This window comes from Pecten maximus, chromosome 2 (assembly GCF_902652985.1).
Source record: "Pecten maximus chromosome 2, xPecMax1.1, whole genome shotgun sequence".
NCBI classification, from domain to species: Eukaryota; Metazoa; Mollusca; class Bivalvia; order Pectinida; family Pectinidae; genus Pecten; species Pecten maximus.
This window is the reverse complement of record NC_047016.1, coordinates 51,291,200-51,308,528: the sequence shown is the minus strand read 5'-3', so window position 1 is coordinate 51,308,528 and position 17,329 is coordinate 51,291,200. Positions and strand designations below refer to the sequence as shown.

General features: G+C 37.6%; 1 protein-coding gene across 1 annotated transcript in view; it reads left to right on the top strand.

Annotated features, from left to right (window-relative positions):
* Window positions 1-5,206: 5,206 nt before the first annotated feature.
* LOC117322418 overlaps window positions 5,207-17,329 on the top strand; it is a 30,868-nt gene continuing 18,745 nt past the window's right edge. Inside the window, exon 1 of the mRNA XM_033877323.1 lies at window positions 5,207-5,519. The gene's annotated coding sequence lies outside the window, so the exon portion shown is untranslated. The remainder of the gene's footprint in view (window positions 5,520-17,329) is intronic.

Below are 17,329 nucleotides of genomic sequence, written 5' to 3'. Positions count from 1 at the left end.
AAAGGCCCAACGTGAAGCGGCACGTATTATAACTGGTTTACCTTCATATACTAGTAGCAATTCTTTATACATTGAAACGGGTCTAGAGACACTTTTGGATAGACGCAATAGAAGAAAACTACAATTACTGTATAAGATGAAAAATAATATAACTCCAGATTTTTTAAATATTCTAGTGCCCAAATCAGTTGGTCAAAACACTCATTATGCATTGAGAAATAGAAATAATTTTGTTATTCCTAACTATGGGCTTTCCAATACAAATTCATCCTTTTTACCTTCAACTCTTCGTCTATGGAACGAGCTAGATCATAATATTAGATCTTCTCCTAGCTTGAGCATTTTCAAAAATGCTATTACACCAGATATAAATACATTAAAACCTCCCAGTTATTATGGTTTTGGTGATAGGAAAATTAATGTAATTCATACCAAATTAAGGTATCAAAATAGTTCTCTCAAATATGACTTAATTTGTTTTAACCTGGTAGAAAATGCTGAATGTATTTGTGGTAACCCCTGTGAAAATGCCTTTCATTTTTTCTTTGAGTGTCCAAATTATGATATACAGAGGCAATTACTTTTTGTTAGTCTTCGAAATGCAGATATCGATGCAGCTATAAACTTACAGTTACTCCTATGTGGAAATGTTCATCTGCCTGTAGACACTAATTTAATCATATTCAGAAATGTGCACAAGTTTATAAAAACAAGTAATATATTTTAAAATGCATGATATTTGTTGTTCTGAACTTCATGCCTTTTGACTAATCGGAGAGCAATGTTACAAAGATATTACAAAAATATTGAATTGGTGACCTTTAGTCTTTATTTTGTCAAATATTGTAATTTTGTATTTGTTTTGGGAAAGGGCGTTGATAAGTTGCAAAAACTTGTGCCCAATCCCTTTGTACTTTTTGACAATCAAATATGTTTGAATCAACTAGTATTTTTCTCTCTCTTCCTCCAGGGCTGCCGATATATCGAGGAGGGTTTTGTTGAAATGCTCTGCTGACCAGGATGGTATAGGGTGCTCCTTTCCTTCCCCTCAAGCGATTGGTCGGAGCTCGTGTAACACTAGACTGATTACTATGTAATCCCTCAGGATAGAGCCTTAGCTGTTACTAGTGCCTTCTCATTACGACACAGAAATGTCAGAGCATACCTGATGAGTGATCAGGTATTACCGAAATCTTCTCGTACCCACCCTTAGACTTGTCCACAGTGAGAAAGGTCTGGCTGTATTTCCCTTCGGAAAATTTGGTAACGTTATACAAATCCAGTGTGAGTCCACGGGACTGACTAACTACTGATTGGTTAAGTTTTTTTCTATCCTTTAATGGAAACAGATATACACTCTACATTGATACTACCTCTCTTGTCATGCAAATACATAGCTTAGGTAGGGTATCGTCATACCACCTAGTGGGGTAGTAGTCAACTAAAGCCATCTATGAAAGACATTCTTGATTTCCGATCAGATATGTGTCATCACTAAAACATGGGCTGTCACAATTTCGATACAGGTCATGTTGATTTTCTTTATTAAATCACGTATGTTTTTCTTTCGACTGTAAATTATGTACGTATGAGTATATCTTCACCGTGATCTGTCAGTTAGTAGTGTTGAGAGATATGTACAAACATTGATTCATGAAACTAATCTTTTGTAAGGAATTTTGACTTTGAATCAAGCCATGGTACCAGTCGTACTGTAAACGTGATGGCAGACCATTATTATTGGAAATATCTTCATTTGGCCTTCAGTGATAACAGGGTATATCGTTAACAAATATTTATCTTTAAAAAAGATAAACGGCATAGTTTTAATGCTGATGGTTATAATGTAAAACTGCTGGTGAAATAAATTAACGAACTAATTAATAAATGCGCAGTTTCAGCACGGATAACAAAATTATATCAGTTTGAATCATTTTTGTTGATAATAAGACTGCATTCGAATCAGGAATATGATTTTTTTTAATGCGTCATTTGAATCCACTTATTCAGCTTGCATTCAATCTTAATTTTGTTTCGTCTTTAACTGCATATCTGCATTTTGCGTTTACCGCTACATTGACCACTAACATACTTCATCTTGACCAGTAACGCCACCTTTCGCGTCATATCCGGGGTCAAAAGAAAATTATACGGCTATGCCGAAAAACGTATGCTTTGAGTACCGTATCACCACGTGGCAGATTATTTTAAATCACTTGAAATACAACTCTCTTAGATAACGCGAAGTACCTAAGTAACGGTTGCCGAGACAGTGCATGTTTCAGTAAAGTCACTAACAAAAGATACATCTGTACAGGGAAGTAACTGTGTTAACGGCACGAGAAATACTGTAGGTCATTCTGCTATCAACAACCTGTGAGATATTTTATAATAGTATATGTATATATATGTACATAGTTAATAATTTTGACTTGACGTTTATTTTTTATGGATCACGGTCAGCATTTAGATAGCAGGGTATCCATCATGTCTTTTCCACCTCCAAAACAACAGATCTACTTTCATTTTTTTTTTTAAATAGACGTCTCAGCTGAGACCAGACTCAAACTGAGTTGAGATATTTCGTGAAAGTCATATTTGAGAAAATCTCAAATGAGAAAAATCTCAAGGATTTGAGACCGATTTAAGTTTGAGATTTTACTCAGTTTGAGATATTTTGTGCAAGCGGGGCCAGGAGCTTGATTTTGAGAACATACGCATATTTGAAAACTCAAGAGTAAAATATAGCAATACTCGTTGTTTTTTTTTTTGCTTCGCCTTAACCCTATTCCTCTGACAGATTATCTATATCCCCGTAAACTGACAGGAGCTCACCAAGTATCTCGGAACATTCGGTAAACGCTGGTTACCCCCTGACACACTGCAATGGACGCTTACGGCGTAATCAATCAGAAGTCATTCCTTGAGACAATGTATGGCTTTGGCCAAAATCTGGAACCCATTAAAACGTGGAATAGGACCAGTCAAGCCTTGGGGGAAACGATCGCTCAATTAATGTGGCAAATATCTACACTCCCTCCTCACGACGAGACCCGGAAATCCTATCACGTTTTAATGAGCTATTTATCGGATAACTTGAAACCTTCTTTTAGCGAATACCTCTGAATTGGGACTTTATAAATGTCTAACGCGACAAGTGGCTACAGAATCATGTAAGTTGTCTGATACGTATATATATATATGTGTGTCATACGAAGGCCGATACCCGTCGGTCGCTTTTAACCAGTGTACTAGTACAGTTTTATTTTGAAACTTGTAAATAACAGTAAACTTAGTTAAGGATGTACACCTCTTTGAGAAGTCAAACATTTCTGTATTGAACTTTTCTTCTCATATACATTTTACTGGACCTTTTGTGCTATGACCGGTGAAAGATACCAATTTGACACGATATCTGATTTTAAATGGATTTTGCTGTTTTGGCCTTTTACACGAAAAATCCACACAAATCCTTACGATATCTTCGTAATGTGCTATCAGATATATATATAGATAAAACTGACAAAATTAGTATTTGCTTTTGAATCATGAAAGTCAAATTTGTTTAATCTGTTCATGCAACTCAGAAAAGCAAATTTATGTCACCCCTTCTCCTTCATGTTTAATGGCAAAATAATATTTTTCAACATATTTTGGAATATGTCACACTGGTAAGCTACTGGCTGTTTTTTTCTACTAACTTGACTATGGACTATGTCACCCTGGTTAGATTCTAGCTGTTTCCTACTAACTTCACTAAGGACTACGTCACCCTGGTAAGATACTGGCTGTTTTTCTACTAACTAGGCCATGGAATATGTCACCCTAGTAAGATACATGCTGTTTCCTACTTATTTGGCTATGGACTATGTCACCCAAGTAAGATAATAGGTGTTTTCTACTTATTCCGCCATGGACTATGTCACCCTGGTTAGATTCTAGGTGTTTTCTACTAACTCGGGTAAGGAATTTGACAACTCTAACATCCCATCCATTGTCAAACAGAATACTATCAAACACAAATAGCATACCAATACTCTATGAGTGGATGTTTTCATTACATGGTTTGATTTTAACAAACTATGATTATATTTCATTATTATATAATCATGTATTGACAGGGTCAAAACTATCATGAAGATATCACTTTGTATTGCATTGTTTTACGATATGTGACAGTTATGACTTGTCATTCTTAATACACCGACTGTGTTTATGTAGAACAAAACGTACGTCGCGTAGTCACCCTAACTCACCACCCCCAACTGGAAAGTAGTTTTGGCTAAGTAAAGATTTTAAAGATGGCAATTTAAAACAATTCATGCACAATAGGGATTGTTTACAAATAAAAAAAGGAAAGAAAGAAAGAAAGAAAGAAAGAAAGAAAGAAAGAAAAAAAGAAAAAAAAGAAAAAAAGCTCTTTGAAAGCAATCCTTTTCGACCCGTGTCGAATGTCAAAACACCACAAGAGCTGAAACCACTTACTTACTCATCAGAAAGTGTAGAGGAATACATCACATCTCTTTGACCTTATTGCACTAAAATTTAATATCATTACAACAATGTAGATTTCCTTTCATGGCACCGACAATGACACGTACCGTTCCTAGAATTTCTATAGGTTTGTTGGGCATTGACCATCAGACAATGCTCCTCTGTCGTGAATGTCTCCTCTGGGAGATGGTTGTGTTTATCAATAAAATATATTTATCGCAATAGAGTAATATCGGACATTTCCTGTAATAACAACACATTACGTAGAAAAGGTCGTTAACTTTCTGATCCCTAGTTTAATGGGACATAACTTTTGGGAACAATCATATGAACACTGACCTAGCTCGTTAACAAGACAATTAACCGATGTCCAATGCACCCAGACTAGTTCTCTGCATTTCAATAAATAATTAATTTTCTAAATGAACGTTATCAACGAAGTCGTATTACTTCCCAGATAACGCTCATACATAACACATTGGTATTGTGTATAGATCTCCCTAAAGTCATCTAACCTGGTGATAGGTTATGACATTCCGGTCATGATCCCTCCCAGGGAGCCTGTGCCCCATACATGACATTTAAGCACATTTAGAATTTAATTGCTCAACAAAACCGATATGATACGACATTAATCGTGAACTATGACAAGACTATATCTATAGACCTATCGTCCACTTCTACAGACGAATCGGTCAGTTTTGTGGTCGTAAAGGTTTGTTTTGTCCATTATATTATTATATATTATTATATGTTGTATTCAGGGGTTGACATTTTCCTAGGAGCTGACACGATAAGAGTGTATATCTTAGGTGTCACTTACATTAGCTATCCACATTGGTCTATGTAAGCGGGGGTGTACCACATCTATATGAGGCCAAGAGCTGCTTCTAACATGACATATACACGCCCTTAGCAAGGAAGTGCCAATGGACTTATACCAAAAGATATTTAACCAATTATCTACGTTTTGAAGACGTGACAGGATTCATTTAAGTTTGTTTATATTTTTCATTTTGAGAAAGGTAAGTGTTTTGAACTTAAGCTTTTCTTTAAGGATGTACTCATCTGTGGTTGCAGTCACTTTCAAACTCAATATTGTGTTAGGTTGTTGTTGTGGTTTTTGTTTTTTTTTGTAATATTTACCAAAATATTTTGAACCTTATTAGCAAACATGAATCTGGAAAATTTGTCACAATACTAGTCGTCTGTTGTTTATAGTTTTTTTTGTTTTTTGTTTTTTTCGCAAGCAAATTTTGATCATTTGCTAATTCGGCAGCCATTTTTAAAATCTGTATTTCCTGCTCTTCATGAATGCCCAAATTTTGACTCTAGACTGTGTGGACATTTTAAATTGTAGCAATTTCATTTTTGATGTAAAATATTGTAATGTGGAAACAATGAAAATGATAAACAACAATGTTGAAAATTATGTATATATATTTTCTAGCATATCTAGTGTAGGTTAAGCACTTTGGATTTCTGACCCGAAATGGTAAGAGAGAAAAAAAAAACAAAAAAATGGGTTATAAAAAGGAAGCACACGGACCTCCTATCTAAGAACTATTTCAGAAAGATTAACTTGTTTTCTTTAAGTCAACTAAATATTTTGATAAGTAAAATAAAAATGTTCATATAAAGCGTTAAATCTGCGAAAAAGGGTGATAAAATCATAATGGGAAACTTAAATTGCTATTCTGAGTTAAATGAAAAGGTAAAATAACTTCCATAAAAGAAAATACTGATTTTGACAGTTCGGTAAGCATTCATACATATCTAACAACACATATAGAAAATATTGTATGGAATTATCCTATAAAAGTTCAAAACAGCAAAATTTACTTTAAATAACATACCATGTCGAATTGATATCTTGGACCGGTCAAAGCACAAAAACGAGCACACGGACATATAATTCTTCTTGCGTTTTCTGCTATGCCATTTACATGTACTCCTATTTCTCAAAAATGCATAAGAAAGAAAAAAAGTTTAATACATGATTTGTTTTAATTCTCAAAGGTTTAGATGCTTGATAGCGTAAATGTAAGTATGCTATCATTGCTGTTTATGGTATCCTCTTTATATATTTTTTTTTTCGTCCTAATTTCTGGAAGTAAACTATTGTTGATAGCTTCAGAGGAACTTAAGATTTAAACATTAAAATGCATTGTTCATTCAATTCAATTTCAAAATATAAATTTGTACAAAAGGCGTAATATTCACCAACTATTCACCAACGACATGAAGAGAGAATTACTCTAAAAAGGAACCATTACAAGAATCAAATGTGAACTCCCTTTATACGACCAATTACTCAAAACAATGCAATTATAAACCCATATTGTTTTACGACTTAATCACCAGGTATAAGCTTAGTTGATTAAAAAGGAAAACAATGTGATCATTTTCTGTAAACATTTTATGTGGCCATATCGTCTATAGGGACTCATTAGTGGAACAAATGTTAACAGAAGGAACATCAAGGTCGTCATTATCGATCTTTAACTCCTATGTTTGAGGAGTGACACAAGGCGGATTTTTTGGCACTTAGACAGATCCAGTACCTACATACAGTTTTTTGTTGATCACTCGACATATATTTACATATATTTTAAAAATGTGATCTGTTTATTTCGCTAAAATATCTCCAGGGGATGCGTTTACGATTCTGGTGAATAAATTCAAAATAAATTATCAGCCGCCATCATAACTCCGACCTTTTCATGATTTATTTCTCAGACAAAATATAAATTAATTTTTTAATCTTGTGTAAATAATTTATATACCTCCAATGATGAGATTGTTTTATTTTATAAATGTTCGCATATATTATGTTTAAAAAAAAAATAAAAAATGATTCAGCCATTCACACTGGTGAACTTGGCATTCCCAAATCCAATGTAAATCTTTCGGATAAGATCTTTGACATCTATTAATGTTGCAAAAATAAAACGAGCCTTTAATTTTAAGTCCTCATGAATTCATAAAACACACATTTGACGTCACGAGAACCATATTCTAGTTCATTAAATGCTTTCAGTATGATATTTTCTAAAGTCAAATCGACTCTTCAGGATGACGCTAAAGACAATTAACTAAAATCGGAACCTGGATCATGTACAGGGGTAATATAATAATAATAATATGGTATTACCTGAAATACATTCTGAAATCTGACACCGATATTGGCATTTGCTGGTTATGGAGTAATTGAATGTCATGTACAGATGTAATATAACAAAACCATCCTCATAATTTATATAGACGGATCACTCCTTCTTCGTCTAGTCGTTTCCCTGGTTACCTATAGTTCCACTCTCGAGTTCTGATCTAGCTCATCAAAACTTGTTTTCTGTTGACCAGGGTTTCATAAGGTTGTGTTCATCGGAAGATTATTCATAATCCTTCTTATCTACTCACGTTATGTTACAAAGCAATCTCTCTCATCTGTTAAATGTAAACTATGATTATTTAAAAAACAATTGCGAAACAAGTAATATCAACGTAAACTAATCATGTTAGCGCTGATGGAAGCGCACGCGCGTGAATGTGAGAGAGAGAGAGAGAGAGAGAGAGAGAGAGAGAGAGAGAGAGAGAGAGAGAGAGAGAGAGAGAGAGGTGGGTATTACTGTCCTAGAGGAAACCTACGTAGTCGTGCAGGTCACCCCATACCTTTTCACGTCCGATCGGGGAATCGAACCCTGGCAACAAGGTGAAAGACAAGCGCGCTACCACTCTTCATCCCTGTCCTCTAACAGGTGTCTTTCTCTCCCGTGTCTATACTCCATTGGAGGGGGAGGTATTTAAGTTGATGTTTGGCAAAACTACGACTGATTATTCTATCAAAGCGGATTCATGACGGGTCCATGTTTTAATGAGACAACACCAGCAGTCAGAACTATACAGACGTATATTGTTATTAGTGTACAATCGAATCTTCAAACTGGATTTTAAATGCTTCCAAGTTAGACAAATTCTGACAAATGCTTCAGGAATCCAGTTCAAATCCAGTTCAAACATTCATTGGTGCATTTATGAGTGACGCACTCTGCGTAATTTCCAGAATTCCCTCGGTAAAACCCCCAGAATAATCCAGAACATTCAATATTCATCATATCTTATGGTATTGAAATTGTCCTGGCGTTACAAACAGTTGAGCTATGTTTGTATTGAGATAGTTATAGTTGCACAGCATCATCGGACGCTTTTGCATTTGGTTTTAACTGGTATCTAGAGGAGGACGATTGCCGCCGCAGTCTCGTGGTTTATCGGTGTCTTTCTCTTGGTTTCATTACCGGTTACTAAGAATGCTTACTTTCCTGAAAAAAAGAAGGAAAAAACAAAAATGTCTTGTACAATGTGTTGATAAAGTGTTGAGCAAAAATGAGATAATCAATGACTTTTCAAACTGTTCAAAAAATTTGAAATGAATTTAGAAAAGCTAAGCATTGAATATCAAACACAACTGTAAAAATGACTACGTAAGCATATTTTTTCTGAATTAAACTTGGCGGGATAAACAATAAAATCTATATAAGGACTCAAAGTCACGTGTTAACTTTGCCAACAAGGTATGGCAGCAACTCGGTACTGCCTGTTGGTTCCTGATTGGACAGCGTATATCACATGTATTAGTTAATAACAAATCTCGTGTTATAGCTTCATCAAAGGAATGCTAATTGGGAATGTAAATATTTAAAATGAACAAATTAAAGTAAAGAAAAGTTTTTGTTTTGATATTTTCAAGTCATGAAGCATTTACGTTATTGTCTTTCACAAAGGCGACCGTAGTTCATTTGCTCGGTCGATCGTTGAAAAGTTAACGCGTCATTAGTTTCCGCACGTGTTCTAATGTACTTCCATCCGGGCATTTTGAGTTCATATTATAGTACTACGCGACGTATGGATATGTCTTTTATAGAGGCTGCACCCACTAGTATGCAAATTGAGTCTGGTCATGACCGATCTCAAGTACTTAATGAACAGTGAACGTGTCAAAGTTACACCAACATCAGTTACCTCACGAGCGTGAAATTGGCATGTTTGGATGGCAGCGCTTCTGAAAGACGGGTGATGCGTCACAGCTAAATAGGGACATGTAGATTACAGGTGTTATATAGCACTATGGTAATACCCTTCCTGAATGGATCACACTTAGAGACATTAAGGGATTATACTAACACATTGTTGTATATTATCTATGGTCACATCATCCATACACAAATGACGCGTAGGGTCAAAGGCTCCTGTCTCACAGAATTATCCACAACGGAGGAACTTGAAGTAGGCTGCTGTACATTGTCTCCATCAAATCATCGAGGTAAGAGGAAACTCCATCAAAACATCGAGGTAAGAGGAAACTCCATCAAAACATCGAGGTAAGAGGAAACTCCATCAAAACATCGAGGTAAGAGGAAACTCTTAATCAAAACATCGAGGTAAGAAGAAACTCTTAATCAAAACATCGAGGTAAGAGGAAACTCCATCAAAACATCGAGGTAAGAGGAAACTCCATCAAAACATCGAGGTAAGAGGAAACTCCATCACAACATCGAGGTAAGGGGAAAACAGAAACTCCATCAAAACATCGAGGTAAGAGGAAACTCTATCAAAACATCGAGGTAAGAGGAAACTCTATCAAAACATCGAGGTAAGAGGAAACTCCATCAAAACATCGAGGTAAGAGGAAACTCTATCAAAACATCGAGGTAAGAGGAAACTCTATCAAAACATCGAGGTAAGAGGAAACTCCATCAAAACATCGAGCTAAGGGGAAACCCCATCAAAACATCGAGGTAAGAGGAAACTCCATCAAAACTTCGAGGTAAGAGGAAACTCCATCAAAACATCGAGGTAAGAGGAAACTCCATCAAAACATCGAGGTAAGAGGAAACTCTTAATCAAAGCATCGAGGTAAGAGGAAACTCCATCAAAACATCGAGCTAAGGGGAAACCCCTTCAAAACTTCGAGGTAAGAGGAAACTCCATCAAAACATCGAGCTAAGAGGAAACTACATCAAAACATCGAGGTAAGAGGAAACTATATCAAAACATCGAGGTAAGAGGAAACTCCATCAAAACATCGAGGTAAGAGGAAACTCCATCAAAACATCGAGGTAAGGGGAAAACAGAAACTCCATCAAAACATCGAGGTAAGAGGAAACTCCATCAAAACATCGAGGTAAGAGGAAACTCTTAATCAAAACATCGAGGTAAGAGGAAACTCTATCAAAACATCGAGGTAAGAGGAAACTCCATCAAAACATCGAGGTAAGAGGAAACTCTATCAAAACATCGAGGTAAGAGGAAACTCTTAATCAAAACATCGAGGTAAGAGGAAACTCTATCAAAACATCGAGGTAAGAGGAAACTCTATCAAAACATCGAGGTAAGAGGAAACTCCATCAACACATCGAGGTAAGAGGAAACTCCATCAAAACATCGAGGTAAGAGGAAACTCCATCAACACATCGAGGTAAGAGGAAACTCCATCAAAACATCGAGGTAATAGGAACTCCATCAAAACATCGAGGTAAGAGGAAACTCCATCAAAACATCGAGGTAAGAGGAAACTCTTAATCAAAACATCGAGGTAAGAGGAAACTCCATCAAAACATCGAGGTAAGGGGAAAACAGAAACTCTATCAAAACATCGAGGTAAGAGGAAACTCCATCAAAACATCGAGGTAAGAGGAAACTCCATCAAAACATCGAGGTAAGGGGAACTCCATCAAAACATCGAGGTAAGGGGAAACTCCATCAAAACATCGAGGTAAGTGGAAACTCCATCAAACCATCGAGGTAAGGGGAACTCCATCAAAACATCGAGGTAAGGGGAAACTCCATCAAAACATCGAGGTAAGAGGAAACTCCATCAAAACATCGAGGTAAGGGGTAACTCCATCAAAACATCGAGGTAAGGGGAAACTCCATCAAAACATCGAGGTAAGGGGAAACTCCATCAAAACATCGAGGTAAGGGGAACTCCATCAAAACATCGAGGTAAGGGGAAACTCCATCAAAACATCGAGGTAAGAGGAAACTCCATCAAAACATCGAGGTAAGGGGAAAACAGAAACTCTATCAAAACATCGAGGTAAGAGGAAACTCCATCAAAACATCGAGGTAAGGGGAAAACAGAAACTCCATCAAAACATCGAGGTAAGAGGAAACTCCATCAAAACATCGAGGTAAGGGGAACTCCATCAAAACATCGAGGTAAGGGGAACTCCATCAAAACATCGAGGTAAGGGGAAACTCCATCAAAACATCGAGGTAAGAGGAAACTCTATCAAACCATCGAGGTAAGAGGAAACTCCATCAAACCATCGAGGTAAGAGGAAACTCCATCAAAACATCGAGGTAAGGGGAACTCCATCAAAACATCGAGGTAAGGGGAAAACAGAAACTCCATCAAAACATCGAGGTAAGGGGAACTCCATCAAAACATCGAGGTAAGAGGAAACTCCATCAAAACATCGAGGTAAGGGGAACTCCATCAAAACATCGAGGTAAGAGGAAACTCCATCAAACCATCGAGGTAAGGGGAACTCCATCAAAACATCGAGGTAAGGGGAAACTCCATCAAAACATCGAGGTAAGAGGAAACTCCATCAAACCATCGAGGTAAGGGGAAACTCCATCAAAACATCGAGGTAAGGGGAAAACAGAAACTCTATCAAAACATCGAGGTAAGAGGAAACTCCATCAAAACATCGAGGTAAGAGGAAACTCCATCAAAACATCGAGGTAAGGGGAACTCTATCAAAACATCGAGGTAAGAGGAAACTCCATCAAACCATCGAGGTAAGGGGAACTCCATCAAAACATCGAGGTAAGAGGAAACTCCATCAAACCATCGAGGTAAGAGGAAACTCCATCAAACCATCGAGGTAAGAGGAAACTCCATCAAAACATCGAGGTAAGGGGAACTCTATCAAAACATCGAGGTAAGGGGAAACTCCATCAAAACTTCGAGGTAAGAGGAAACTCCATCAAACCATCGAGGTAAGGGGAAACTCCATCAAAACATCGAGGTAAGGGGAAAACAGAAACTCTATCAAAACATCGAGGTAAGAGGAAACTCCATCAAAACATCGAGGTAAGAGGAAACTCCATCAAAACATCGAGGTAAGGGGAACTCCATCAAAACATCGAGGTAAGAGGAAACTCCATCAAAACATCGAGGTAAGGGGAAACGCCATCAAAACATCGAGGTAAGGGGAACTCCATCAAAACATCGAGGTAAGGGGAAAACAGAAACTCCATCAAAACATCGAGGTAAGAGGAAACTCCATCAAAACATCGAGGTAAGAGGAAACTCCATCAAAACATCGAGGTAAGGGGAACTCCATCAAAACATCGAGGTAAGGGGAACTCCGTCAAAACATCGAGGTAAGGGGAAAACAGAAACTCCATCAAAACATCGAGGTAAGGGGAACTCCATCAAAACATCGAGGTAAGAGGAAACTCCATCAAACCATCGAGGTAAGGGGAATTCCATCAAAACATCGAGGTAAGAGGAAACTCCATCAAACCATCGAGGTAAGAGGAAACTCCATCAAACCATCGAGGTAAGGGGAACTCCATCAAAACATCGAGGTAAGAGGAAACTCCATCAAAACATCGAGGTAAGAGGAAACTCCATCAAAACATCGAGGTAAGGGGAACTCCATCAAAACATCGACGTAAGAGGAAACTCCATCAAAACATCGAGGTAAGGGGAACTCCATCAAAACATCGAGGTAAGGGGAACTCCGTCAAAACATCGAGGTAAGGGGAAACTCCATCAAACCATCGAGGTAAGGGGAAACTCCATCAAAACATCGAGGTAAGAGGAAACTCCATCAAACCATCGAGGTAAGGGGAACTCCATCAAAACATCGAGGTAAGAGGAAACTCCATCAAAACATCGAGGTAAGGGGAAAACAGAAACTCTATCAAAACATCGAGGTAAGGGGAAAACATCCCTGAGCGTAACAACAGACAGATCTTTTCCAGAACGTCAAAGGTTATTGTTAAGCGGGGTTTACGTATTATACCTTGCTGTTCCCTTACGCCGTTAAGGATGGTCTTTAGTCTGCCAAAGGCTTGACCATCGGGAGACACCAAAGGGTCGGCATAGCAGGCATATATGAGTAAAGAATACCGCACAGAAACAGTTTATAGTATATGCTTTAATATCAAGGTACGTTCTAAAGCAATGCGCGACAAAAAACATCCTCGGAAACAGAAGGCATAACCGACATCCAGTTAACATCACTAAGAAGTAAACAAAAAAAGGACGATCAGCGGTAAACTACTCGTGTGCTAGGAGTAAAGGTTGCATCTCAGAGACAATTAGTGGTTCTGTTCAGTTCCACATTACTCGAGAGAACTCTGGGCTGGGACATGGGTGACGGTCGGCCCGAGGAGCCGCTCTCCGGAATTACTGGAAATTGAAGAGGGAAGAAAGTCAGCAACGTTATTATTTATACCTGCCACATGATTAGCATTAACAGATAGGGTGAAGTTCGAGGAAGGACATATAGGGGGCCTAAAAGACCAAGAACTTACTTGGCCAGAGTGTTGCGAACCATTCGGAACGAAAAATAATAAAAATTGGTCCAGCGAAAACCAAACAAATGCCACTGTAAAAGAATGATGGGAATATTCTTAAACGCGTCTGAATGTCAGCTTTACATATAATTGCTTCTTTACTTAAGTCTTGAAACTCGGTCATGTTCTGAGTATCGGTGACTGAATTAAGATGAGGATCCGATAAATCCAAAATAAGTCTTTTCTTCTCAGAATACCTGTGTTCGGCTACACCCAAGGGGCTAACGCGATATATATGTAAGGGCGGCGCTTGGTAGGGACCAGGAACAAAATATTTATCAACTTCTTTAGTAATAAGTTCTGACACGGACACAGGATTGTTTATAGCGGAACGATTGTTGCGAGATTCGTATGTATATTTTGGCAATGGAGAAACTTGAGTATTAAAACCTTTTTTCAAGTCGTCACACAGATAACTGAAAAAAGTCTCTATCGGGAAGTAGTATCAGGACCGTTTGCAGTTCATCGGCGTCAACAGGGTTTGATACTTTAAAACCATCGGACAGTAATTCACCGTGCACAACATCTATTGAGTCTAGTCACTTAGTTTTGTTACCAATGGCTTTGTTGTATTGTTGGGTTTGTCATATGTGATCACGCTTGGAATTGACCCAAGTACAACTATTGGTATTAAAGTTTTTGCAGATGACTTGCCCATTGTACCATACGGTGGGGCTATATCGTTGATCAGTTTTTGACTAATCACTACCTGTACCATTAGGTTCATCCATCTATGTGTTGAGTGTTCCACGCTACGACAGATCTTGCATGTGATAGGGCGACGTCCAGCTACGACCGAATCGTAAATGCCCTTGTCACGCCTTGTGATACTCTTTGAAGGCTTTAGCCCCATGAGTGTTGTTTAGGCGGATGCTAATGGCTTCGTATCGATCAAGTCCATTTCTCCTTTTGCAAATACCGAAGTTGGTAATGGATTCCGATATAGTTCAAACTTGCTACGTCTGCCGGAGAATGGGAGTCACGATTATGAGAAGATCAGCAACTGGAGCAAGAAGCAAGTTAAGATTGACGTCCTTACCTTGAGTGATTTTCCTCTTGAGGCCGGTGATACGATGTCAATTTGAGGGAGAAGATCGGCTGGGATGCATCCAGTCAGAATCTGCGTGTAGTTTTAGGCTATCGAGGGTAGTACCTGGCGTCGGTTGTTGCGGAGCTTGCAGAGCTTCAAAGGTCAATTCTAGAGATATGGTCTGATTGAGAATGTAATTGGTACTGGTATCTTGTTCTGTCATGTGCGCAGCCATATTTGTTTGGCGGTGTTGCGGTCACTGAGTGTAGCTGTGCGGGGCGAATCACTCTTCGCGTCAGAAAGAGACACTGTAGGCTCCGCGTCAACAAGTAGTCCATTTTCCTGAGGTAACGAAATTAAATTCCGATGGCTATGCGAAATTATCGCTCACATCCGATTGTGAGTTTAGTCCATATCGACGACGCAGTTCTGAGTTTCCCGTTCGCTGTACTGGTAAATTGTTAGGGCCTACATTTTGCACCATCGTCGATCTAACATTTGTATCATTGTCATTAAACGCTTTAGTTATACTTGCGAGAGAAGCTGTAATTCATATCTTAGCAAGTTCATCTTTGAGTTGCTTGACAGTCCAATTTGCGGGATTATATGAGGTCATACGAATGGTTACAAACTGCTCTAGTACGTTTAGGCGCCACAAAATGTGTTCCTTCCCGGGGAAAAAATCCTTACATAAAACCTTAAGATATCTAAAGTATTGAATAAAGAAAGATCACACTAAAAGTTCACAAACAAGGTTCCGTAAATTAGGGAATGAAAGAGTCGAAGCTTAGATGTAAACTATCGCACAGGGGAAGCCTTGTGGTCAAACGTTAAAGTCCAGTGGTTCCCACGTGCACTAACTGATCCCCGTTTCGTTGGGAAATGTTCAAAGCTTTGGACACATTATCGTAAAAATGTGAATGATAAACACATGTTAGTATAAGGTGTGGATGATGACTGATTCGTAGTTTTGATGTAGATATATGGTGAATGGTAGTTAATCGAATTAGAAACAAAGAAACACGGGGAGATATGGACAGGTCAGCTCATCATCTCCAAGTGAAGTTAACAATAGCACAAACTAATTATATGCATAATCATAGATTTGATAGAGGTCATAGGTCAAGTAATAGACTAAACGTGAGATAAATGGGCACACGATGATACAGCTATATACGACTAGAAGGTAAGACTATGACCTAAAGTATTCTATATAGTTTTATGTTTATAAACATTAAATATACTTTAAGCAATAAGTTATCGGCTTCATAAGTCATATCGATGACGCGTGTAAATGTACATTAGAAACAAATACTGACGTATACTCCAAGCTTTAACTATACCTAAAACAAATTGCGACAAAGCATAAACAATATATACACAAACACCTATTAAACAATACAAACTGAACTCCGATGGATAAACAAAGAGTAAACACACCAAAAAATATATGAAATATTACCTGTGAAATGGATACCATCGACAAACTTTGAGACCTATGGCCATTTCTATATGGTGGAAAACACTGTGAACCTACGCATTACCAAACTTTAACGGATTAATCCAAAGATGAAGTGACGCACTTGTATTTATGAAAAATGGTATGAATATGTGTAATTAGCAATATCAAAATTGAGCGAAATACTTTCGCGCTGAAATAGCATCACCGCGAAGATTATGAACGTTTCCAGTAAAACAAACTAATAGATGCATGGTTTTTCTTTGGCTCTATTTCCGGTTTTGACGTCAATCTAACTGACAATTAGTGCAAATCATCATCTAACATTTCATAGATTACGTAGAAAGTACGCGTTTTATATCGACTGTGGCTGATATACCAATAAAGATAAAATTGTAATAAAGATTTTCTCTAATGACTTAAAACCCTAAAGACCTTTCAATAACCTTAAGATATGAAACATACACCGGTATTAACATATAATTTATACACGGGTAGTGAACGAGATAACAGATATATTGATTTGCTCCATGACATACTTTTATATCAACAAGAAAACGTTAACATGTACATTAAATACATAGCTACTGAACCAATATATTAGAATGGAGGTGGTGACGAACTTGATACCTTTATTCGCTAACAAAAGAACTATTTTAGTTAGGAAGGAGGCGGAGACACCATTCCGATACTTGTAAGACTTAATACAGTGGGTTGCGAACACACGATTTCTGTACTCTAAATTTGAT